Consider the following 25,554-nt stretch of genomic DNA (forward strand, 5'->3'; position numbering starts at 1 on the left):
CCAAGGTGGCCATGGACTCTCCTGGAACCAAGCCTCCTGGGTGGCAGCTTCCCCTTCTGGCCCTTGGCACCCTCCTCATTCCCCTCACACCCGCAAAAGCCCCACACTCAAGTGCACCCAACACACACACACACGAGTTGGCAGTTCCTTCCCACCGTGCAGCCACCACTGGGCACCAGCAAGGGAGGTGCAGGCTCAAGCCCTTCTCTGCCTCAGAGGCCTAAACCAGCTCTTCCCTCCTCTCCCCACCGGCCCCTTGGCCCAGGGCATGTGCTGGCCATGGCAGGGCCCTCTCCATGCCTCTCTCAGGCACCAACAAGATGCAGCACACCCCTAAGCCACAGCCACCACAGCTGCAGCCCAAGAGCTGCAGCAGGACCTTGGCACAGAGCTGCCCTGGCAGCAGCCACTCACACCCAAGCCCTGACTCCTCAGCTGGCCTCTCCAGGCCACTCCAATGCTCCCATGCTGCAAACGGCAGAGCTCACAGCACACCCAGCAAAGAGCCACACCACTTGGGGCGGTTGGTTTAATTCAGCGGAACAAATCTTCCTGTGTGCCCGCATGGCTCACAGTCACTGCTGCTGCTTCGTCTGTGTCCGCACATGGCTATTCTTGCCCCTGGAGAAGGAGGGAGAAAGGAAGAGGCTGTGTTCTGGCCAGGCAGAAAGGCAGAGAACTACTGCAGACTAGTTCAGGCCAGCGATGTTTGCAGCAGGGTCTTCTGATGGTCTTGCCATGCTCACCGTCATGGGACACAGGCCCCTGTGTCCAAACAAGGTCCCGTGGGCAGCTCCTCAGCCTGGGGCTGAGTCTGCTGGCACCAAGACTCGGGACTCAGGGGGGAACCCATGTCTTGGCTTCAGCAGTCAGTGAGAGCTTTGCAAAGGGACAGACAACCACCGGAAGGATCCCTTTGCGCTCAGCTGCTCACAACTTGTCGGTGCCACAGTGGAAGGCAATTGTGAGCACCCAAGAGCTAGCCCTTGCATGGAAGGCAAGGCTGAGGCAAGGCCAGCCCTGTGGCTTGCTCATGGGGCAATGTGGCTGCAGCAGCACTGACACCTTCTCTCTCTCACTCTGCCTCTCACCCCTCCTGCCTCTCTTCTCCCCCAGCCCCTCCACCCTGCTCCCAGTTGCAGCCACAGCCCTTCAGCTCCACAGCAGTGTTGGGCATTTGCTTGTGGTTGCAGAGAGGTGCTTAGTGTCAGGCTTCAACCCATGCCAAGCCCATGTCAGGAAAAGTCACAGCACGCTCTAGGCAACACAGTGGCTCTGGGATTGGGAGTGGGACCCCTCACTGGCTCACTGCCCCTCAGCTCTGCCAGGCTTCTCCTGGAGCTGCCACATACCTGCCCTGTCTCACAACGCCCCTGTTGATCAGCCAGCCTTTTGGCCTCTTCCTCTATGCGGGAGAAGTAAATCTTCAGGATCACTTCCTTATCTTCTCCCACCTGGTACTTCACGACCTCCTGAATACTTGGCTTTTTTTCAGCCACCTTCTTCCCACTCTGCTGCACCTGCAAGACAATTGCACACACCTTTGTGCCCCACTTCCAAGGCCACTCACCTGCTCTCAACATGCACCTCTCAAGCAGACAGGCACTGCAGGACCTGGGCAGTCACCAGCCCCCTGATTCTGGCCTGGCCTCAGGCACCCCACATGACAACTGCTGCCCCAGGCAGGGATGCTGCAGCCCCAGCTGGAGAACAGCAAGGGACACCGCAACATGCCCCAGCCTATGTGACAGCCTGAGCAGGCTTGCCCGTCTTTCCCACGTGCTCACTCTCAGATGTGCCATGCTGTCAAAAAAGAGTGGAGGGTATTGCCACGTGCAGAGCTCGAAATCTGGTGGCTACAGCTGTTTCTTTTTTTCCCAGAAGGGAAGGTTATTTCTCTCCCTCTCCTCTGAGCCTTGTCCTCAGCCTTCTTGTCAGCACCCTTTTGCCCTGAGGGGAAGCTGAGCAAGGCTGAACATCCCTTTCTTGTTCACAACAAGCATCTAAGGAATCACACAGCTGAACAGAAACTCTCCGTCTTCTATCACAGAAAGGCCCAGCAGTTTTATTGGCACCAGAAAGAGGGCCCAAGAGGCTCTGCTGGTGTGTTCTTGGAGAGCGCAGGAGCAACAACAGATGCATTGCAAAACTAGGGCACAACCGGCACCTTTGAAGGGAAGCCTCCCGCAAAGTCCGCCAGGGCTCAAAGGAACCCATCGGAAGGGCTCTTGTGTAGCCAGAGCCCATAGGACAATGCTTTTGCCGAATGCAGACTGGCACAAGGAGGAACTCAAGGAGGAACACTTACATGTCTTGCGTTCGGATCGACTTCATTCAAAAGCCGGCCCGCTGGTGAGCTAACTTCTGGAAATGGCTTCCTCCCGCCTGGCACTGCCTTCTGTGCAGAGCGCTCTGGGGTAACTGGGAATGTGCTGCAAATACACACGGTGGGGAGATGGTATGAGAACAGGGAGGGCAGGATCTCCACTCCACGCTCAGTAGCTTGGCACCTGCTTCTGCAGCAGAAGGCAGTTCTGCAGCAGAAGCATGTGGGTTCCACTGACTTGGGTCACATCAACGGACACAAGAGATCACCCCCCACCAAAACACCCAGGGCTGAACAACATGTGTGAAGAAGAGCTCCAGGTGCCTACAATGCGACTTTTTATCGATGCAGCAAGGAGAGCAGCAGGGACATCTACGAGGACCGGCTCCAAGACACACCATTACCCGCTCTCCTGCCAACTCCATCAGCCACTGCTCAGGGACCCCAAAGACTCTCTGTTCTGGGATGACCAATGGATTGTTGCTGGGCACCCAGTGTTGAAGAAGGAGGAAAGCATCAAGGCAGTAAAGCATAAAGCCCTAGGAAGGTGGGAGCCAGCATAGAGTTCTGCAGAACCACCCCCACACAGCCCAGATGAAGGCAAAGCATGCCTGCAGGTCACTGGGAAGCAGCTGTTGAGAAGACTTGCTCCCAAAGCACCTCCTGAGCAGCCTTCACAAGCCCTGGCAATGCAGCCCTACCAAACCTGTGCTGAGAAGCTGCTCCCTTTGTCAGCCAAGGGTGAAGAAGCAAGCAAAGGTACTCACGTTGGAAACATACATTGACGACGAGCAGGGGCCTCAATTACAACTCTTTTCCTGTCTGCGAGGACTGACTCCCTCATTTCTGGTATCTGCAACGGTGAGAAACACACGTGAGATGCTACCAAGAAAAGGATCTCGCTGCTCTCACGGGCAGCCAACGTTTGCACTGTTCAGAGAAGAAGCTGCCTCTCAGAAACTCGGAAACAACCCTCGCTCTTCCTCACAGCACCCCCTCAAGTCTACAGAAGAGCAGCTGCAGGAGAACACAGGCGAATGGCTCAAAGCACTGTCAGGCTTTTGGCAAGGGCAAGAGCCAAGAGGCTCAGCCAGGAGACCAGTTCTTGCTGAATGGAGAAGTCGAGGGAGGCAACCACAGGAGAAGGCAGCTCACTAAAATCTAGGGCAATCTGCAGGGCAGTGCTGTGAGGGAGGGTGGGAGGGGGCAGTGGGGGCTCCAGCAGGTCTGTTTTCCCAGAAGGGAAGGTTATTTCTCTCCCTCTCCTCTGACCTTTGTCTTCAGCCTTCCTGTCAGCACCCTTTTGTCCTGAAGGGAAGCTGAGCAAGGCTGAACATCCCTTTCTTGTTCACAACAAGCATCTAAAGAATCACACAGCTGAACAGAAACTCTCCATCTTCTATCACAGGAAGGCCCAGCAGTTTTATTGGCACCAGAAAGAGGGCCCAAGAGGCTCTGCTGGTGTGTTCATGGAGAGCGCAGGAGCAACAACAGATGCATTGCAAAACTAGGGCACAACCAGCACCTTTGAAGGGAAGCCCCCCGCAAAGTCCACCAGGGCTGAAAGGAACCCAGTGGCAGGGCTCTTGTACAGCCAGCGCCCATAGGACAATGCTTTTGCCGAATGCAGACTGGCACAAGAGGGACCTCAAGGAGGAACACTTACATGTCTTGCGTTCGGATCGACTTCATTCAAAAGCCAGTCCATTGGCGAGCTAACTTCTGGAAATGGCTTCCTCCCGCCTGGCACTGCCTTCTGTGCAAGGCACTCTGGGGTGACTGGGTGCACACTGCAAATACACACGGTGGGGAGGTGGTATGAGAACAGGGGCAGTAGGGTCTCCACCTCACCCTCACAAGCTGGGCACCAGCTTCTGCAGCAGAAGGCAGTTCTGCAGCAGAAGCACATGGGTTCCACTGACCGGGATAACATCAACGGACACAGAGATCGCCCCCCGCCAAAACACCCAGGGCTGAACAACATGCCTGAAGAAGAGCTCCAGGTGCCCACAACACAACTTTTTATCCATGGAGCAAGGAGAGCCGCAGGGTCATCTATAAGGACCGGCTCCAAGACACACCATTACCCGCTCTCCTGCCAACTCCATCAGCCACTGCTCAGGGACCCCAAAGACTCTCTGTTCCGGGATGGACAATGGACTGTCGCTGGGCACCCAGTGTTGAAGAAGGAGGAAAGGATCAAGGCAGTAAAGCACAAAGCCCTTGGAAGGTAGGAGTCAGCACAGAGCTCTGCAGAACCACCCCCCGCACAGAATCCAGATGAAGGCAGAGCATGCCTGCAGGTCACTGGGAAGCAGCTGTTGAGAAGACTTGCTCCCAAAGCACCTCCTGAGCAGCCTTCACAAGCCCTGGCAATGCAGCCCTACCAAACCTGTGCTGAGAAGCTGCTCCCTTTGACAGCCAAGGGTGAAGAAGCAAGCAAAGGTACTCACGTTGGAAACATACATTGATGACGAGCAGGGGCCTCAATTACAACTCTTTTCCTGTCTGCGAGGACTGACTCCCTCATTTCTGGTATCTGCAACGGTGAGAAACATAGGTGAGATGCTACCAAGAAAAGGATCTCGTGGCTCTCACGGGCAGCAAATGTTTGCACTGTTCAGAGAAGAGGTTGCCTCTCAGAAACTCAGAAACAACCCTCACTCTTCCTCACAGCACCCCCTCAAGTCTACAGAAGAGCAGCTGCAGGGGAATACAGGCGAATGGCTCAAAGTACTGTCAGGCTTTTGGCAAGGGCAAGAGCCAAGAGGCTCAGCCAGGAGACCAGTTCTTGCCGAATGCAGAAGTCAAGGGTGGCAAGCACAGGGGAAGGCAGTTCACTAAAATCTAGGGCAATCTGCAGGGCAGTGCTGTGAGGGAGGCTGGGAGGGAGCAGTGGGGGCTACAGCAGGTCTGGTTTTCCAGAAAGGAAGATTATTTCTCTGCCTTTCCTCTGACCCTTCTCCTCAGCCTTCCTGTCAGCACCCTTTTGCCCTGAAGGGAAGCTGAGCAAGGCTGAACATCCCTTTCTTGTTCACAACAAGCATCTAAGGAATCACACAGCTGAAAAGAAACTCTCCATCTTCTATCACAGGAAGGCCCAGCAGTTTTATTGGCACCAGAAAGGGGGCCCAAGAGGCTCTGCTGGTGTGTTCATGGAGAGCGCAGGAGCAACAACAGATGCATTGCAAAACTAGGGCACAACCGGCGCCTTTGAAGGGAAGCCCCCCGCAAAGTCCACCAGGGCTCAAGGGAACCCATTGGAAGGGCTCTTGTACGGCCAGAGCCCATAGGACAATGCTTTTGCAGAATGCAGACTGGCACAAGAGGGACCTCAAGGAGGAACACTTACATGTCTTGCGTTCGGATCGACTTCATTCAAAAGCCAGTCCATTGGCGAGCTAACTTCTGGAAATGGCTTCCTCCCGCCTGGCACTGCCTTCTGTGCAAGGCACTCTGGGGTGACTGGGTGCACACTGCAAATACACACAGTGGGGAGGTGGTATGAGCACAGGGGCAGTAGGGTCTCCACCTCACCCTCACAAGCTGGGCACCTGCTTCTGCAGCAGAAGGCAGTTCTGCAGCAGAAGCACATGGGTTCCGCTGACCGGGGTAATATCAACGGACACAGAGATCGCCCCCCGCCAAAACACCCAGGCCTGCACAACATGCCTGAAGAAGAGCTCCAGGTGCCCACAACACAACTTTTTATCCATGGAGCAAGGAGAGCCACAGGGTCATCTATAAGGACCGGCTCCAAGACACACCATTACCCGCTCTCCTGCCAACTCCAGTAGCCACTGCTCAGGGGCCCCAAAGACTCTCTGTTCTGGGATGGACAATGGACTGTCGCTGGGCACCCAGTGTTGAAGAAGGAGGAAAGCATCAAGGCAGTAAAGCACAAAGCCCTTGGAAGGTAGGAGTCAGCACAGAGCTCTGCAGAACCACCCCCCGCACAGAATCCAGATGAAGGCAGAGCATGCCTGCAGGTCACTGGGAAGCAGCCGTTGAGAAGACTTGCTCCCAAAGCACCTCCTGAGCAGCCTTCACAAGCCCTGGCAATGCAGCCCTACCAAACCTGTGCTGAGAAGCTGCTCCCTTTGACAGCCAAGGGTGAAGAAGCAAGCAAAGGTACTCACGTTGGAAACATACATTGACGACGAGCAGGGGCCTCAGTTACAACTCTTTTCCTGTCTGCGAGGACTGACTCCCTCATTTCTGGTATCTGCAACGGTGAGAAACATAGGTGAGATGCTACCAAGAAAAGGATCTCGCGGCTCTCAAGGGCAGCCAATGTTTGCACTGTTCAGAGAAGAAGCTGCCTCTCAGAAACTCGGAAACAACCCTCGCTCTTCCTCACAGCACCCCCTCAAGTCTACAGAAGAGCAGCTGCAGGGCAATACAGGCGAATGGCTCAAAGCACTGTCAGGCTTTTGGCAAGGGCAAGAGCCAAGAGGCTCAGCCAGGAGACCAGTTCTTGCCGAATGCAGAAGTCAAGGGTGGCAAGCACAGGGGAAGGCAGCTCACTAAAATCTAGGGCAATCTGCAGGGCAGTGCTGTGAGGGAGGCTGGGAGGGAGCAGTGGGGGCTCCAGCAGGTCTGTTTTCCCTAAAGGGAAGGTTATTTCTCTCCCTCTCCTCTGACCCTTGTCTTCAGCCTTCCTGTCAGCACCCTTTTGCCCTGAAGGGAAGCTGAGCAAGGCTGAACATCCCTTTCTTGTTCACAAGAAGCATCTAAGGAATCACACAGCTGAAAAGAAACTCTCCATCTTCTATCACAGAAAGGCCCAGCAGTTTTATTGGCACCAGAAAGGGGGCCCAAGAGGCTCTGCTGGTGTGTTCAGGGAGAGCGCAGGAGCAACAACAGATGCATTGCAAAACTAGGGCACAACCGGCGCCTTTGAAGGGAAGCCCCCCGCAAAGTCCGCCAGGGCTCAAGGGAACCCATTGGAAGGGCTCTTGTACAGCCAGAGCCCATAGGACAATGCTTTTGCAGAATGCAGACTGGCACAAGAGGGACCTCAAGGAGGAACACTTACATGTCTTGCGTTCGGATCGACTTCATTCAAAAGCCATTCCGCTGGCGAGCTAACTTCTGGAAATGGCTTCCTCCCGCCTGGCACTGCCTTCTGTGCAAGGCACTCTGGGGTGACTGGGTGCACACTGCAAATACACACAGTGGGGAGGTGGTATGAGCACAGGGGCAGTAGGGTCTCCACCTCACCCTCACAAGCTGGGCACCTGCTTCTGCAGCAGAAGGCAGTTCTGCAGCAGAAGCACATGGGTTCCGCTGACCGGGGTATCATCAACAGACACAGAGATCGCCCCCCGCCAAAACACCCAGGCCTGCACAACATGCCTGAAGAAGAGCTCCAGGTGCCCACAACACAACTTTTTATCCATGGAGCAAGGAGAGCCACAGGGTCATCTATAAGGACCGGCTCCAAGACACACCATTACCCGCTCTCCTGCCAACTCCATCAGCCACTGCTCAGGGACCCCAAAGACTCTCTGTTCCGGGATGGACAATGGACTGTCGCTGGGCACCCAGTGTTGAAGAAGGAGGAAAGGATCAAGGCAGTAAAGCACAAAGCCCTTGGAAGGTAGGAGTCAGCACAGAGCTCTGCAGAACCACCCCCCGCACAGAATCCAGATGAAGGCAGAGCATGCCTGCAGGTCACTGGGAAGCAGCCGTTGAGAAGACTTGCTCCCAAAGCACCTCCTGAGCAGCCTTCACAAGCCCTGGCAATGCAGCCCTACCAAACCTGTGCTGAGAAGCTGCTCCCTTTGACAGCCAAGGGTGAAGAAGCAAGCAAAGGTACTCACGTTGGAAACATACATTGACGACGAGCAGGGGCCTCAGTTACAACTCTTTTCCTGTCTGCGAGGACTGACTCCCTCATTTCTGGTATCTGCAACGGTGAGAAACATAGGTGAGATGCTACCAAGAAAAGGATCTCGCTGCTCTCACGGGCAGCCAACGTTTGCACTGTTCAGAGAAGAAGCTGCCTCTCAGAAACTCGGAAACAACCCTCGCTCTTCCTCACAGCACCCCCTCAATTCCTCAGAAGAGCAGCTGCAGGGCAATACAGGCGAATGGCTCAAAGTACTGTCAGGCTTTTGGCAAGGGCAAGAGCCAAGAGGCTCAGCCAGGAGACCAGTTCTTGCCGAATGCAGAAGTCAAGGGTGGCAAGCACAGGGGAAGGCAGCTCACTAAAATCTAGGGCAATCTGCAGGGCAGTGCTGTGAGGGAGGGTGGGAGGGGGCAGTGGGGGCTCCAGCAGGTCTGTTTTTCCAGAAAGGAAGATTATTTCTCTCCCTCTCCTCTGACCCTTGTCTTCAGCCTTCCTGTCAGCACCCTTTTGCCCTGAAGGGAAGCTGAGCAAGGCTGAACATCCCTTTCTTGTTCACAACAAGCATCTAAGGAATCACACAGCTGAAAAGAAACTCTCCATCTTCTATCACAGAAAGGCCCAGCAGTTTTATTGGCACCAGAAAGGGGGCCCAAGAGGCTCTGCTGGTGTGTTCATGGAGAGCGCAGGAGCAACAACAGATGCATTGCAAAACTAGGGCACAAATGGCATCTCTGAAAGCAAGCCCTGGGCAAAGTCCGCCAGGGCTCAAAGGAACCCATCGGAAGGGCTCTTGTACAGCCAGCACCCACAGGATGATGCTTTTGCAGAATGCAGGCTGGCACAAGAAGGACCTGAATGAGGAGCACCTACCTGTCCTCCCTTCTGAAGGCCTGCATTCACAGGCCATGCAGCTTGCACTCTCGATTCTGACGATTGCTTCCTCATGCTTCGTGCTTCCTCCCTTGCAGAGCACCCTTGGATTTCTGGGAGCATGCTGCAAATACACATGGCAGGCAGGTGGTATGAGCACAGGGGGAGCAGGGTCTCCACCTCACCCTCACAAGCTGGGCGCCTGCTCCTGCAGCAGAAGCTAGTTCTGCAGCAGGAGCATGTGGGTTCCACTGACTGGGGTCGCATCAACGGATGCAGCAAAACACCCCAGGCTGCATAACATGCCCGAAGGAGAGCTCCGGGTGCCCACAGCGAGACTTTCCATCAATGCAGCAAGGAGAGCAGCAGGGCCATCTACAAGGACCGCATCCAAACCATTACCTGCTCTCCTGCTAACTCCATTAGCCACTGCTCAGTGGCCAGGTTTCTTGGAAGCTTGGGAAACTGAAATGGGAATAACTGCTCTGTCCCTTGGACTCCTTCAGTCTTCAGGCACTCATGGCCCACAGTTACATCCTCTTCAAAGTGCAAGTACAACCAGCCCTTGCCTCTCAGGGTTGCCTGATCCTAGGACACACCCTCTCCAATCTGCTGCTCACCACCCTGTGACCGCTGCCTGGGAATAACCCTCCTTCCTCCTTGCTGCTGGGTGTCGAAGGAAGGGCGTTGCCCAGGGGGAAACACCACTCCTTTGGGGAGATATTCACCCAAGGCACTCCTCCCCTCCAGCAGCATTCCTTGCAGCCCTCTCTTCCACCTCACTCCTCTCAACCTCTTCCACTAGGCTGCTCACCCCAGCTCCACACACCTGGAGACACTGCTGGGAAAGGATCCGCTGCCAGCAGGCACAGAGGCTCTCTCTCACTCGGAATGGGGCCCTCCTGCCTCTCCCAGCCCCTACACACACACACACACACACACACACACACACTCACACACGCGCGCGCACACACACACTCACACACACACTTCCCTTTGCACTCACAGCCACCAACTCCACACGAGTGTTTGGCATGCCTTTGGGGACACGGAGAGGCGCCTGCCAGCAGGGTGTAGCCACAGCCTGCTTGTGCCAGCCACCAGACAAGATTTCATGGGAAGCAAAGGGCTCCCAGGTCCCAGAATTCATCTGCAACTGCTCACTGCTTACTCACTGGCCTCTGCAAGCAGACCACACCTCGGGGCAAAGCTCACACAAACACCTCCCTCTTCCAAAGGCTTCACAAGAGCATGCAGACTTTGCCTCAGCCTCAGAAACTGCCCTGAGACCCCCAGCCCTGCTCTCGGCAAATACAGAGCATCCTGGTTACTTTCATCTACGGGCTAGGAGAAAAGGCCCTCCTCTTCCCGAAGGACCAATTGCACTGAGTTGCCCAAAGCTCTGTAAGCTGCAAGCAGAGGCGGCAGAAACAGGAAGCTGTAGGCAGGCTCTGCCAGGGACTTGCTCTGGGCTGCCCAGCCAGCAAGGCATGCCTAGTCCTTGTGGCACAGCACAAAAGGCGTTCAGAGCTCCTAGGGACGTTGTGTCCAAGGGACATATCACCCTCCAAGACACACAAGGCTACATGGTCACCCTCCTCCATGGCTCCGAGAGTCTCACCTGCCATGAGGCTCTTTCTCCTTGCCTTTCTCCCCCTTGCCTTCCTCCAGACTAGCAGACGCTACTTTGCGTGCAGGCTGCCTCTCTCGCAGGAGGAGGCGCTGGCCAGACACATTCTCTGGAAGCAGGAGACAAGAAAACACTTCAGAGCAGCATCACGGTGACTGTTTGAACCGGAGTGGCGTGCAGGTCCTTTGACAAATGTCTCAGGCCTACATTTCCTCTGCTTTGGGAATGTGTGTGAGAAACTCACAAGAAAAGGCTACAACTGCCTGCTTTGAAAATCCAAGAAACTCTTGGCACACCTGAGCAGACTTTTGACCATCTACACTAGGGGCTTTTCCCATGAGAGGAAAATCCTTGGATTCCAGGAGATAGGTCCCTCCTTGCATTCACATTCTGCTCTGGGCAGAATGATCATTCACAAGGACTGTCCTCCAGTTGGACTCCCTTCTTCTCCAGCTCCTCAAATGGAGGAGCACTTTGCAGGGTGCACTAGGGCACGGAGTCCAGTGGCCAAGTTGAACTTGGCAGGACGAAGGGCTGTTGGGTGTTTTGAGCTGCCCCGAGGTCTTGGTGCCTCCTCAGTCCCTTGAGAGTTGCCATCAGGGCTGAGCAGCGTTGCCTCTAGTGCCTCATGCTAGCCGAGCCATGGTGCTGCAGCCTTGGCTCCAATGCCCTGCCAAGGAGGACCGAAGGAGAAGGCACAAAGCCCTGCCAGGAAGCAGCCGCTCCATTACCTTTCTTGCTGCTGCCGACACCTTGTCCCTTCTCCTCTTCGCGGCTGGCCTTCACAGCTCGCACAGCTGGTTTTCTGGGGGCACTCTCAAGCACGTACCTGGAAACCGGAAAAAGACACTCGCAAGGAAGGCCTCCACATGTCCTTTGCCACTTCTGTGAATTCTGGGCACACAGACACATGTCAGAGCTGCTAGGAGAAGAGCTCCACATGTCCTTTGCCGCTTCTGCGAATTCTGGGCACACAGGCACATGTCAGAGCTGCTGGGAAGCCTACCCTTTCGCAAAGGGGAATATGCAGAATAGGCCAGCTCCTGGAGGACTCTCTTAGGAAGCGCAGTGACCCAACATGCGTGCCTGCAGGGCCACAAGCTTCCTCCTCACACTGCTCCAGGGCTTCCCCCTCCCTCTGGTGAGAAAGCTCCTTCTCAGCTTTCCAAGCCAAATCCTCCAGCTGGCCATTGGAGCCTGTCCGCCAGCCCCTGTCCATGCTCCTGTCCAGGCAGAAGAGACTAGGCTCCTTTCCTCCAGCTTTCCACCACCACTGGAAATTCCAGGCTGGCCCTCCACAGCCCTTGCAGGCCCTCCCACACTCAGGACAGTGCATCTGCAAAGAACAGCCTCCATCCCCGAGCCATTAAAGGAACATAGCCCTTAGCAGGGCGGGAGACAGCACAGAGCTTGGCAGAACCCCCCCCCCACAGAGCCCAAGCAAAGCCAGAGCAAGCCTCGGAAGCAAGCGTTGCACAAGACTTGCTCCCAAAGCACTTGCTGAGCAGCCTTCACAAGCCCTTGCAACGCACTCCTATCAAACCTGTGGTGAGCAGCTGCTCCCTTGGTGAGCCAGGGGCTAAGAAGCAAAGAAGCAAAGTACTCACGTTGGAAAGACGATGACAGAGCCAGAACGGATCTGGGAAGCAGCTGTTTTGCTGCTTGAGAGGACTGAATCCCTCATCTCTGGCATCTGCAAAGGGTAGAAACAGAGGTGAGATGCTACCAAGAAAAGGATCTCGCTGCTCTCAAGGGCAGCCAACGTTCACACTGTTCAGAGAAGAAGCTGCCTCTCAGAAACTCGGAAACAACCCTCGCTCTTCCTCACAGCACCCCCTCAATTCCTCAGAAGAGCAGCTGCAGGGGAATACAGGCGAATGGCTCAAAGCACTGGCAAGCTTTTGGCAAGGGCAAGAGCCAAGAGGCTCAGCCAGGAGACCAGTTCTTGCTGAATGCAGAAGTCAAGCGAGGCAAGCACAGGCAAAGGCCTTTCACTGCCTGCTCCTCAGCTGAGAACAATGCCTTCAGATGTGGCCTTAACCCCAGAGTCTCTCCTGACATTCCAATGACTGCATCTGCAGCAGGCAGGACTAGAGATGCACAGCTTGTCCTGTTCCCCTGTACAGCGGGGAACCATGGAGAGTGCCAAACTTCCGGGGGTGGGTGGGGAGGTGTTCCAAGAAGCGTTGACACTCCTGGTCTTGCACCCACTGGAACAAAGGCTGCAGAAGAGGCCCTGGCCCCGCAAATGGGCTGAAAGGACACCAGGGACTAGCACAGAAGGGAAAGACTCCCGCACCGGAAAGCCCAGGCTGAAGGACAGGGCTGCACTAGAGACCTGGGGAAGGGCACTGGCTTGCAGTGACTGTGCCTGTGACACACAGAAACAGTCTTGCACAACTTGAGGTGCAACTGCTGAATGCACTGCCCCACAATCCCAAACACGGCCAGAGGAGGCCTGGAGTCAAAGGGGATGCTAACACAAAGATCCAAGCGAAACCCTGGCTTTCTGGAAGACTTCTGGAGGAAGCCTAGTGGGAAAACCACACAAGACCTGCCCTTTCCTTGGACTTTTTCCCTGAGCATTTGGGGACAGCATGCTGGGTTGCATGGCTCTCGGGCTGCACCCAGGACACCTATTGCCAGGGTCCGCTATGTCGCCAAGTGCTCTGAATGCTGCAGAAGAACTGTGCAGGGAGCTGGCATTGCTCGAGACTAGCACTGTCCTCGTGTCCCTTCCCTTGGACTTGGCTAGGGTTTCAAACAAGCAAGCAGGAGCGCTGCCGAAAGGGAAAACTTACGGCAAGAAGAGCTGCTAGCAGCTGTTGAGAGCCATTCAGCCTGCGCAGGAGGCCTTTGTAAAATCGCATTTTCACCTCCTTGCCTTCGATGACGAGCATGCCAATGTCCTTCAGAACAAGGGCAACATTCTTCCCATTCGCCAGGCAGCAAGAGAGAAGGTACATGGTCTCCTCTACGCAAGCCGCCACTGTTTTCCAAGGAACGGAGATGTCCACGTCTACGTGAGGATACTTCAGGGTCTCAGCTTTCTTGTGCCCTAGGCAGCAACGAAAGAGCAGCACAGTCACTGAGGGAGCACTTCAGCAGGCTCAAACACAGTGCTGCGAGCTTGAAGGTCTCCCAGCAGCACAGTGCTACAGAGCTGTCTTCTTCAAGGCCCTGCAAAAGCCCACAAAGGAGGCTCATGGCCTCCCTCCCTGGCAGAAAAGCAGAAATTCAAAGCCCTCTGCAACCTGCTGGGCCAAGGCTGCAGCAGTGCTTCCTTCCCTGCAGAAACACAAAGAGCGAGCCCTAGCCATCTCCTCTGAGCGTGAGGCAGGAGGGCAGGACAAGGAGAGCAGCAAGGGGGCCAGTTCCCAGCAGAAGGCAGTGCTCATGGGAATCGTGCCCGCACTCAGGGCCTGCCAGCTTTGACGAGACATAGTTGTGCCATGTCACGCTGGCTGCAAAGAAGGAGGAAAACACAGGGGCTGCACAACAGCCCTTCATCTTACAGGCTGGATCCTGACCATCTTCATTAGGAAGCCATATGAATGACTTGTCCTCTTGACCTTAGTCCTTCTGGCCACCCCCAGGTCGCACAATTGCTCAGCACACATCCCCGCTTTTGGGGCCGGAGGCCTGTGCCCGAGGATGCCACACTGCTGTTCACAGCACCCAGAAGAGGGAGTCATTGCAAAGCAAAGGCCCACTCCAAACACATCTCCGACCTCCTGCTGCCCCACGGCCATCCCCAGCCGCACACTACAGCTGCACTGCTCCCACCACTCACCAGCAATCACAGCACAGCTGGCCTCTGACGCCTTTGCCTACACGCTAGGCTTCCCACCTCTGCTGCAAGGCTCTCTAGAGATGCCTTTGCCCCACTTTGAAGCACAAGCAGCTTGCAAGAGCCAGCAGCAATGCTGCTCTTTGCCTGTACAAGGGCTGCTGTGGCATAAACAGGGCACAACAGCTGGAACTACATTAGTTCGTTAGAAGCAGCAGCAGCCCAAAACACCTGCGATGGAGCCAGCTGATCAAGCAAGTCCCAGAGAGAGAGGGAGAGTCTCATTTGATTCTGCATTATGATGTTGGGATAATCCCCAAACCCTGAAGCTGTTCTCAGGACCTGGGGGAGCAATTTGAGATTTCTAACAGCCACTGCGAAAGAGCAGAGCGCCACACACCCCACCAATGTCACCAGGGGAAGCAAAGGGTTCACTCTCGCTTCTTACCACCAACAGAGGCCTTATCTTGGATGAGGCCGTGAAGATCCACCAGGTTGCTGGAGAGGCAAAATGTGGGTCTACGAACAGTCAGAAGACCATTCTTGCCAGCAACGACTTGTTGCCTCGATGAGGCCTTCTACAGACAGCTGGAAGTAGCCTCACGACCCCAGGCCCTGGTTCTCATGGGGGACTTCAACCGCCCCGATATCTGCTGGAAAGACAACACAGTTAGGCACAAACAGTCCTGGAGGCTCCTGCAGAGCATTGGTGACAACTTCTTGACACAGGTGGTGGAGGAGCCAACAAGGAGAGGTGTGCTGCTGGACCTCGTACTAACAAACAAAGAAGGACTGGTGGAAGATGTGAAGGTCGGGGGCTGCCTTGGCTGCAGTGACCATGAGATGGTGGAGTTCAGGATCCTGCGAGGAGGCAGCAGGGCACCAAGTAGGATTGCAACCCTGGACTTCAGGAGAGCAAACTTTGGCCTCTTCAGGGACCTACTTGGAGGAATGCCATGGGTTAGGGCCCTAGAAGGAAGGGGTGTTCAAGAGAGCTGGTTAATATTCAAACATCACTTCCTCCAGGCTCAAGAGTGGTGCATCCCTATGAGTACGAAGTCAAGCAAAGGAGGCAGGAGACCTACATGGATGAGCAAGGAGCTCCTGGCAAAACTCAACCAGAAGAAGGAAGTATAAAGAAAGTGGAAAGGGGGACAGGCCACTTGGGAGGAATATAGGAACGTTGTCAGAGTATGCAGGGATGTGACGAGGAAGGCTAAGGTTCGTTTGGAATTAAATCTGGCTAGAGATGTCAAGGATGACAAGAAGGGCTTCTTCAAATACATCAGTAGCAAGAGGAAGACTAGGGAAAATGTGGGCCCTTTGCTGAATGGGGTGGGTGCCCTGGTGACGAAGGATGCAGAGAAGGCAGAGTTACTGAATGCCACCTTTGCTTCAGTCTTTACTGCTCAGGCCAGCCCTCAGGAACCCCCAATCCTGGAGGCAAGAGAGAAAGTCTGGAGGAAGGAAGACTTTCCCTTGGTGGAGGAGGATTGGGTTAGAGATCATTTAAGCAAACTTGACACCCACAGATCCATGGGCCCTGATGGGATGCGCCCACGAGTGCTGAGGGAGCTGGCGGACATTATTGCTAAGCCACTCTCCATTATCTTTGAAAGGTCATGGAGGACAGGAGAGGTGCCTGAGGACTGGAAGAAAGCCAGTGTCACCCCAGTCTTCAAAAAGGGCAAGAAGGAGGACCCAGGAAACTACAGGCCACTCAGCCTCACCTCCATCCCTGGAAAGGTGATGGAGCAGCTCATCCTGGAGGCCATCTCCACGCATGTGGAGGAAAAGAAGGTGATCAGGAGTAGTCAGCATGGCTTCACCAAGGGGAAATCATGCCTAACCAATCTGATAGCCTTCTATGATGGAATGACTGGCTGGGTAGATGAGGGGAGAGCAGTGGATGTTGTCTACCTTGACTTCAGCAAGGCTTTTGACACTGTCTCCCATAGCATCCTCATAGACAAGCTCAGGAAGTGTGGGTTAGATGAGTGGACAGTGAGGTGGATTGAGAACTGGCTGAATGGCAGAGCTCAGAGGGCTGTGATCAGTGGCACAGAGTCTAGTTGGAGGCCTGTAGCTAGCGGTGTCCCCCAGGGGTCAGTCCTGGGTCCAGTCTTGTTCAACTTCTTCATCAATGACCTGGATGAAGGGACAGAGTGCACCCTCAGCAAGTTTGCTGAAGATACAAAACTGGGAGGAGTGGCTGATACGCCAGAGGGCTGTGCTGCCATTCAGAGAGATCTGGACAGGCTGGAGAGGTGGGTGGAGAGGAACCTCATGAAGTTCAACAAAGGCAAGGGCAGGGTCCTGCACCTGGGGAGGAATAACCCCATGCAGCAGTACAGGTTGGGGGCTGACCTGCTGGAAAGCAGCTCTGCGGAGAAGGACCTGGGAGTGCTGGTGGACACCAAGTTAAGCATGAGGCAGCAATGTGCCCTTGTGGCCAAGAAGGCCAATGGTATCCTGGGGTGCATCAGGAAGAGTGTTGCCAGCAGGTGGAGGGAGGTGATTCTCCCCCTCTATTCAGCCCTGCTGAGGCCACATCTGCGCTACTGTGTCCAGTTCTGGGCTCCCCAGTACAAGAGGGATGTGGCACTACTGGAGCAAGTCCAGCGAAGGGCTACAAAGATGACTAGGGGACTGGAGCATCTCTCTTATGAGGAAAGACTGAGAGAGCTGGGCCTGTTTAGCCTGGAGAAGAGAAGGTTGAGAGGAGATCTTATCAATGTGTACAAGTATCTAAAGGGAGGGTGTCAAGAGGATGGAGCCAGACTCTTTTCAGTGGTGACCAGCGACAGGACGCGAGGCAATGGGCACAAACTGAAACACAGGAAGTTCCATCTGAACATGAGAAAAAGCTTCTTTCCTGTGAGGGTGACAGAGCAGTGGAACAGGTTGCCCAGAGAGGTTGTGGAGTCTCCTTCTCCGGAGATTTTCAAAAACCCGCCTGGATGCGATCCTGTGCAATGTGCTCTCAGTGACCCTGCTTGAGCAGGGGGGTTGGACTAGATGATCTGCCAAGTTCCCTTCCAACCTCAACCATTCTGTGATTCTGTGATTCTGTGTACAGTTATACAGCTCCTTTACTTAGCTCAGATCATTGATACCAGACACCCTAAGAGTTTTTATACAAATCTCCTCTCCTGGTTGCTATTTGGGTCAAACACAATGAAGATTATTAACAGGCTGCATTTACCCACTATTATTGTGTGTTCCTTTCACATAATCATTTTACTTAGACTACAGATCCAGAACGTGCCTCTCAAAGGGAAAAAGTCAGAAATTTGGATCATCTGTTTTATATGAATATCCTACAAAATATTGTCTGCCTTCAGCATGCCTCTCTCTGACATTGCTAGAAGTAGAATATTAGTGAATGCAGCTGGACTGGCTAAACAGTCCAAGTTACCGAACTTTGACACCAGATTTATACCAAAGCTTAAAAAGTAGAGTTAGAAAATCATGCAAAATGATGGCAAGTTGCTTTGAATGACAGAGGACGCTGTTAGTTACAGAAGCAGAAGTCAGCCATTTTATCATTTGGAAAGGGAAGATCTGCCCTCACCTCCCCCACTGTGTGGGGGGCAGTTGCACATTGCGGGTTGCCTCTCTCGTCACTGGTGCGGTTACACACTGCAGCTCTCCTGCCCCACCCCAGTCCCCCAGGTTTTTTGTATCTCCATGGGGCACTGGGTCCCTTTGTGAGGTCCCTTCCCCCTGATTTGCAGGAATCTGCAGGTGACATTTTCCCCAACATCTCCACTCCGAGCAGGGGCAGGTTGTGGCACAGTCTCTCCCTCCTCATCTCACACTCACAGCATATTCATATTTAAAGCAGAGGTTGTCAGGAAGCAGCATTTCCATCCCAGAGCAGAGGAGGGTATTCTGGGACTGGTTTCCACCCTGAGAGGGAATAAACCCAAACTGCCCTGTCTTTTGCCATGGGATGAGAACATCCCAGTGTGCTACAAAACTCTCCTCTCTTCCCAGAGACAGGGTTTTCTGACTTAGGAGAACTTTGGGTACCACCTCCCACCCCTGCTTGGAGGCTTTCATTGCATTTCTTCCTCCAGCTCATGTTGAGTAAAGCCATTCACTGCCAGGCAGCTCTTTCATCTCTCCGAACAAGCTGCCTTTTCTGTTTCTGTTACCAGCTCCTTCAAGGCAAAGACTTCTGCTTCCTGTGGTTTTCCTTCCTCCCATTGCTGGAGGGACTTCTGGAGCAGCTGTTTCCCCGAGCAAGCAAGACAGCCCACGGAAAAGGTCCCAAGGAGATCAGCCCACAGCCCCATGGGCCCCTCCCCACAGGGACACCCTCCAGCCTCCAGGATCCCCCCACGGGGCAGAGCCAGGCTGAGGGTAGGGACCAAGCCAGACGTGCTGTCACTATGATCTCCCTATGTCAGCAGTGACCTCAGCACTGCTGTTCCAGAGCTGGGAGCGGGCTGGTGGTGGGAGAGGGCCCAGGATCAAGCTCTCCACTCCTGCCTGCCACAGGGAGCTCCAGCCATGAGCCAGGCAGAGGGGCTGTGGGAGAGCAGGAAGGCAGCACTGCAGATGAAGAGGAAGGTGGGCAGAACCATCTGGGACCACCGCAGTCACGCTGCAGTCCATGGACGTGGACCCCCTGGAGGAGGAGGAGCCCCCAGAGGCGGATGAGCCGGAGGGGCAGCCCACCCCACAGCTCATCACCCTGGCCGAGGGGCCAAAGAGGAGGAGGAGGTGGCGCTAGCCTAGCAGGGGGGCTCCCCACTCCCCACCAGCCAGGGCACGCCCCCCACCCCCCCAGAAGCCCATGCTGGCGCTGGTGTCCAGCTGAGGGGAGCAGGGCTGAAGACGCCGGGGGAGGCTGAGGAGTGCTGGGCCATACGCCATCTCCTGGCCCACACCTGGCAGCTGGGCCCCAAGATCTGCCCGCATGGGAGTCCCATGTCAGCTGGACAAAGTCAATGGGCTATGAGCAGAGGCAAGAGCATGTCTGTGCGCAGCTGGTTGTAGGACTGGGCTCCCCAAAACCATAATCGCTTTCCTTCTACTGAAAAGCAGCAGGACTAAGACATATATTTCACAGGGACAGGAGATGAGGGACTGTCACCAAATACATGTCTAACAACAGAATTTAGGTAAAGGAGAATGTTCAATGCAAAGTGACTGTGGTCACAACTGCAAGATTCACATTTGCCTTCCTAAGAAACCTTTTGAGGAGCCTTGAAAAAGCATGAACAACAGGAAATGTACTTCATGTCTCTCCTTAAGGTTTGCATCTCCTGAAGTGCTGTGGAGCTCCGTGTCGTGCAGGTATACGATGACACAACATCGCTGCAGACAGACAATTCCAGCTGATGCAATGCCCAGTGCCACCACCTGCGGCTGCTGCAGATTCATGTGTAGCAGAGGCTAACAGCACAGAGACAAATATCATCTTCCCCTTCTCTGCTAGAGTGCATCCTCACAGGTGTTGGAGTTCCCCTATTTTTACAGCATTTCCTGATCATTTCTGTATTGGGCACTCAGCATTTCCTCTTCTGTTCAAGAACTGTGGCAATAGCATTGGAGTTTATGAGTCAGCAGGGCACGAGGGGAAGCGAGCATGAGTTACAGGCTCTCAGCTCTCCAGGCAGAGAGGAGGAATGAAACAGCGACACAGGATCCCTTAGCCCTCCTCTCTCTGGGAGCAGCGGAGAAATAAGCCTACCATTCAGCCGTCACTGCCTGCAATGCTGTGTCCCAGGCAGCTCAAATGCAGCCAGAATCCCCTGAGAGACAGTGGATATTCTGGCCACAAATGTGGCCTTTCAGGATCTTTCAGGATCAACAATAGAAGGAACCTCTGTGGTCTAAAAAGGGAAATCTAATTTGATGTGCACATCTGAATGCATCAAAAAAAAAAAAAAAAAAGAGAAACAGGGGAAACACGAGAAATCTTTTCTCCCTTTAGCCTTTGTGCACATTTTAAATGCCACGTCCTGTTTTACCAGCTCTGAAGAAATCAAGGTCATTTCTTCAGTGGTCAAATCCGACAGAGATCCACAAACTGGAAAGAGGCAGCTCCCTTGATTTATGCTGCTTGTGGCTCTGGCGCTTGATAGGGAGCTTCCCACACTGGAGACTCTCTGAGAATAGCCTGATGCAAAAAGAAGAAATACATATCTGGGACTCTTGATTGAACTCTGCATTTATGATACTGGAACCCATATTGCTTTCATGTCCCCAGATACTCCTTTACCAGCTATGGTTAACTTGCTTACTCCTTCTCTGCTTGTCACATTGCAATGGTTCGTGGGTCGTGGTTATGTCTGAAAGCACACAAGTGACAATTTCTCCTCCGGTGTTATTTCTGTGTTTCACACCATGTATGACTTGACCTGAAAGCTGTATATTCCAAGTGACAGCTGAGCACATCAGAAGCTGAGTGCGATAAAGAGGTTTTCTCCCTTGCTTGGTCTTGTTCCTGGTGGGGGTCTGCTTCAGGCTGGGCTGCCTCTTGCAAGATTTTGTCATCTGAAAAGGATGCAAAGGACAGAGAGAAGCGAGGGAAGGGGGGAATTGCAAAGGTGACAAAAACAGAATTGAAGAAAGGGAGCCAGGATAAGAGTTACCCATTTTCTGTTCTCCTGCTCTAGGAAAAGCAGGAAATGGAGACAAAGGACAGAAAAGACACTCTTCCCTTCTCTTCAGAAGTCTTCAGGCAATCATTTGTATATCCTTTGTAATGAATCCATGGCATTAGCTGCCTCCTCACAGACATGCAACTCGGGGGCATGATTTTATTCAGGCATTGACAGAGGCACAACAGGGAGGGCAGCATGAAGAGGCTACGACCCGGCTCTGCAGTACAGCCACAGGGCAGGGGTCTGCAGGGGGTCCTCAAGGAGCCTAATGAGCAACAAGTCCACCTGCCAAACCTCAGCACTGGTGTGGGGGGATGCTCCCAGCTTCCCCCCCACCCCCCATACACATTTGGTGCCAGTTACAAGTAGCCTGAATTCCTGTGTTTTACGCTCCAAAAGGAAGGATGTCAAGACTTGAAGATAAGGCCTGCTTGGGCACCTGGACCTTGAGAAACAAAAGCCTCCTCTCACTGCTGGGCCAGTGTTAATTGCTGTGGTCAGGACTGTCTCCTCCTCATCAGGACCCTGAGAGGTAACACCTGCTTTCACTGCTGGGGCCCCATTGTGGACTGGAATTAACTCCTTCTTAGCCCAGCTCTGGGATCTGTCCTTGGGACCCCCACTGCAAGAGTAAAGCAGTCATTCACAGTCACTCAAACTCCTTTCTTCAGTGCTGAAGAGCACGCAAGGCAGCTAGCCTACCATTGGGGGTGTTCGGCCACCCCCCCTTACCCCATGACTATGGGTGCGATCGATCCTCATAACGATGGAGGAGAGTTGAACCCTGCAGCAGCCAAGAGCCAGGGACCACGCCTGTGTGAAGAGAACTGCAACTGGCCTAGCGGCTCCACCTCCACCTTCCCCTGAAGGGTATAAACAGATTGGCCCCGGAGGCTGTCTTTGGCTCCTTGACGATGACAGAGGGTCTGCCAGCTTGCGGAGCCCCTCGGGACAGAGACACCCTCCCGCAGTTACTTCCCTGGTACTGAGTGTAGGTTGGCCGCTGAGGCAACGCGTGGGTAAGATCAGTCAGAATTGGTTTGCCTAGTTCATTCGTCTGGGTATTTCAGGTAATGTTGGGGGGGGGGGGACAGGATTTCCTTTTAAACCCACCCCTCTAGGATGGTCAGAATATTGTACTAAACTCAATCGAGAAAGCAGTAGAGGAGTGGGAAAAACAAAAGGAGTCCTTTTCCTCAGGGTGGAATTGGTTAACTTCATGGCTAGCAAACCTAACCTGGTTAAAAGAATTGTTGGTAATAATCATAGCCGTAGTTGTGGTATGCATCTTGTGCTGTATTATGATCCAGTGTTTACCTTTAATTACGGTATGTTGGACCCAATTGTGGGTACCTGGAAGTCGAAAGTATTATCAGAATTATGCAATCTAGGTGAGACTCCCAGAGAGATCTTACTTTGGAAGTCTCAAAGGGGGGAACTGTTCCCAAGGGCCTCAGACAAGAAGAAGTCTCAAAAGGGGGTGGGAAACGGGGAAACTGTTACCAGGAGCCTCAGACAAGAATGCACCCAAGGATACAATTCTCGCAACTGTAGCTGATACATCCTAAAGGAGTACAGAGAAACCGGCAGAAACCAGTTGAAAGCAAGGTTAGGAACAAGACAGCTTTCTCAAGCAAAGAAATGAGCCAAGCCGAGATCATATACGGAAAAGGAGCTCGGAGTTCATGGAAAAGGCACCTCTTCAGTAACCACTAGGGACCCCCAGAGACCCCCATAGAAGCCCCTGGAGACTCAGACCACATGCGTAATGACTATGTAAATATGATAATTAGTTCCAGGAAATAGAATGAATACGTATAATCATTCCGGGAAATTTAATGCGTATGTATGTAACAGAGCAATAGAAACTTTGGCTAATGCAACATACGGCATGCACGTTGGGCGGAGCGATCCCCCGTGCATCCGGCGCCGTAATGAAGAGAATGCCTGCTTCTTAAGGCTACATTGGTGTTAAGGAGTTTTACTCCCCATTTCGGTGACACTGCCCCAGAGGCCCCGGGGGCCAGGCCACGAGGCAGCTCCTCGGCGGCCAGCGCCGCAGCAGAGGAGAGGGGCCCGGCTCCCGCCGCAGCCCGTGTCCCGCTGCCCCACACAGGGGCTGCGAGCGCCGGCCCCGCGGGGGCTCCTGGGCAGCTGGCGGGCCCTGCTGGCGGAGGGCAAGGCTCTGCGCAGGGCCTGGGGCTCTCTGCGGCCTGCGCTTCCCTCCGCAGCAGGGCCGCAGCGCTTCCCCTCGTGTCTGCGCCGCGCTCTGCTGCTCCGGGGCCCTGCTCTGCCCTGACAGCCGCGGTGGCGCTGGGAAACGGCCACCGCAGCCGGGACCAAGCCGCGGGGCTGCCAGCAGAAGGGCCGCAAGAGCCGGGGGGCTCCAGCCCCCCCCCCAACCCGACCCGACCCCCCGCCCTCCCCCCGCGCCGGCGCCGGCGCACTGCTGTGGCCCCGCCCCTGCCGCCTGGGCAGCCCGGGCAGCCAATGGGGGAGCGTGGGGCTGTGGGGCGGGAGGCGTCACTTCCGGCTTGGGGGCGGGGCTGCGGCGGCCATGGCTGCGGCCTGCTGGTGCCCGCTGGGGCTGCTGCCGGCTGTGGTGTTGGGAGCGCGGAGCGGCGCTGGCGGCTGCCGCGTGCTGGTGCGGGCGGGAGGCTGCGGTAGCTGCGGGTGGGAAAGGTGGTGGGGAGGGAGCGGGGCCGGCGCCGGGGCTGGCGCTGGGGCTGCGGGAGCCGTGCTGCGGGCGAGCAGCTGCCGGACACCGCTGGTGCTCAGGAGCCGCTGCCGCGGGCCCAGCTCTGCTGCGGTGGCCTGGGCGAGTGTGTGGAAGGCGCCTGCGCAGAGCAGCATGAGCTGTGGCGGGGGGCAGGTGCTGTCTGTGAGCATCGCGATGAGAGCGAGGGGTGTTTTCAGCCAACGCTGTGGCCTGGCAGCTGTAGCAAGGTCTTGAGCTCGGAGAACTGCAGGTCACGAGTGAAAGCCAAGGCGGCAGCTGGAGAGTGCAGGGATGTTGTGGCATAGTGGGAAGGCGAAAGGCTCTGGGTGAGGGTGGTGGAGCTGTTGGGGAAAGTCGATGGGCAATAGCTGCTGTTGTAGTGTCCGGCGGAAGGGCAGTTGTCAAAGGTTTTGATTAAGCTATGAAAATGGGACTTTTTCCTGACTTGGCAGCTTAAAGTGATGCCCCCTGAGAAGCTGTGCTGTCTGCTGCTGTGGAGGAAAAGGGTTTTGCAAAGAGCAGGGCCTGAAGTTCTGTACGTCTAGGTAGAGTTGTAGCGCTTTTTTGATGGCTTCCTCTTTTCCTGCAGTTGCTAAGGAGGGAAGGGAAAGGATGGGCACGAATGGGCACAGCCTTCTCTGGAGCAAGGAGAAGGAGGTGAACACATGCTTGCATGCCTAGTCTTTTCAAGCGATTTACATTTTAGGGTCCAATTTTTCATTTTGTTTCCAATATTGCTTGACACCAGTGTCCTTATTGCTTTCTGCCAGGCCCTTGGTCAAACCTAAATTGAAAAGACAGAGTGTAACCTTCTGCTGGAGGTGTGCATTGCTGTTGGAGAGAGAGGTATTTAAGCATGGGTCTTTCAGTGTGATCGAACTACTTCTAACCGCCAAGTATTTTATAAAGGGCGGGACAAGAGTTTCAGGGATGCTGAGTGCTCCTCTAAAACTGTGGCAAGATGAATTGTCACCCAGAGTGACACTGCAGGCTGCCGTGTCCTGGTGTGCACGGGAGCCTCTGGTGGCTCCCTGTGGGCTGGGAAGAGCCCAGAGCAAGTCTCTGGCAGAGCTTGCTGGTGGTTTCCTGTTTCTGCCGCCTCTGCTTGCAGGTTACGGACCTTTGGGCAACTCTTCCCTTACTCTCCCAGGCTGCGACTCCTCTATGCCCTGGCCTGCCTCTCCACTTCTACAGGCCTCTACACTTCGCCCAGCATGCTATTTCTACCCCACTACTGCCCTGCCTTAGAGCCCTAAACAGCTCATCCTTCACAGAAGAACTGCTTGCTCAGTGGCCTGTCCCCCTTTCCGCATTCTGTATACTTCCTCCTTCTGTTTGAATTTTGCCAGGAGCTCCTTGCTCATCCATGCAGGTCTCCTGCCCCCTTGGCTTGACTTCTTACTCCTAGGGATGCACTGAGCTTGAGCTTGGAGGAAGTGATGCTTGAATATTAACCAGCTCTCTTGGGCCCCCCTTCCTTCTAGGGCCCTAACCCATGGCATTCCTCCAAGGAAGTCCCTGAAGAGGCCAAAGTTTGCTCTCCTGAAGTCCAGGGTTGCGATCCTACTTATTGCCCTGCTTATTGGCCAACGGGGTCTTTCCTTGTTTGTAGGTACGAGGTCAAGCAGAACATCTCTCCCCAGTGGCTCCTCTATCACCTGTGTCAGGAAGTTGTCATTGATGCTCTCCAGGAACCTCCTGCCTTGCTTGTGTCCTGCTGCGTTGTCCCTCCAGCAGCTATTGGG

General features: G+C 54.6%; 1 pseudogene; it reads right to left on the bottom strand.

Annotated features, from left to right (window-relative positions):
• Positions 1–609: 609 nt before the first annotated feature.
• The window catches only part of LOC136996275 (adenylate cyclase type 10-like), a 49,590-nt pseudogene continuing 24,645 nt past the window's right edge, over positions 610–25,554 (bottom strand).

This window comes from Apteryx mantelli, unplaced genomic scaffold (assembly GCF_036417845.1).
Source record: "Apteryx mantelli isolate bAptMan1 unplaced genomic scaffold, bAptMan1.hap1 HAP1_SCAFFOLD_33, whole genome shotgun sequence".
Taxonomy (NCBI): domain Eukaryota; kingdom Metazoa; phylum Chordata; class Aves; order Apterygiformes; family Apterygidae; genus Apteryx; species Apteryx mantelli.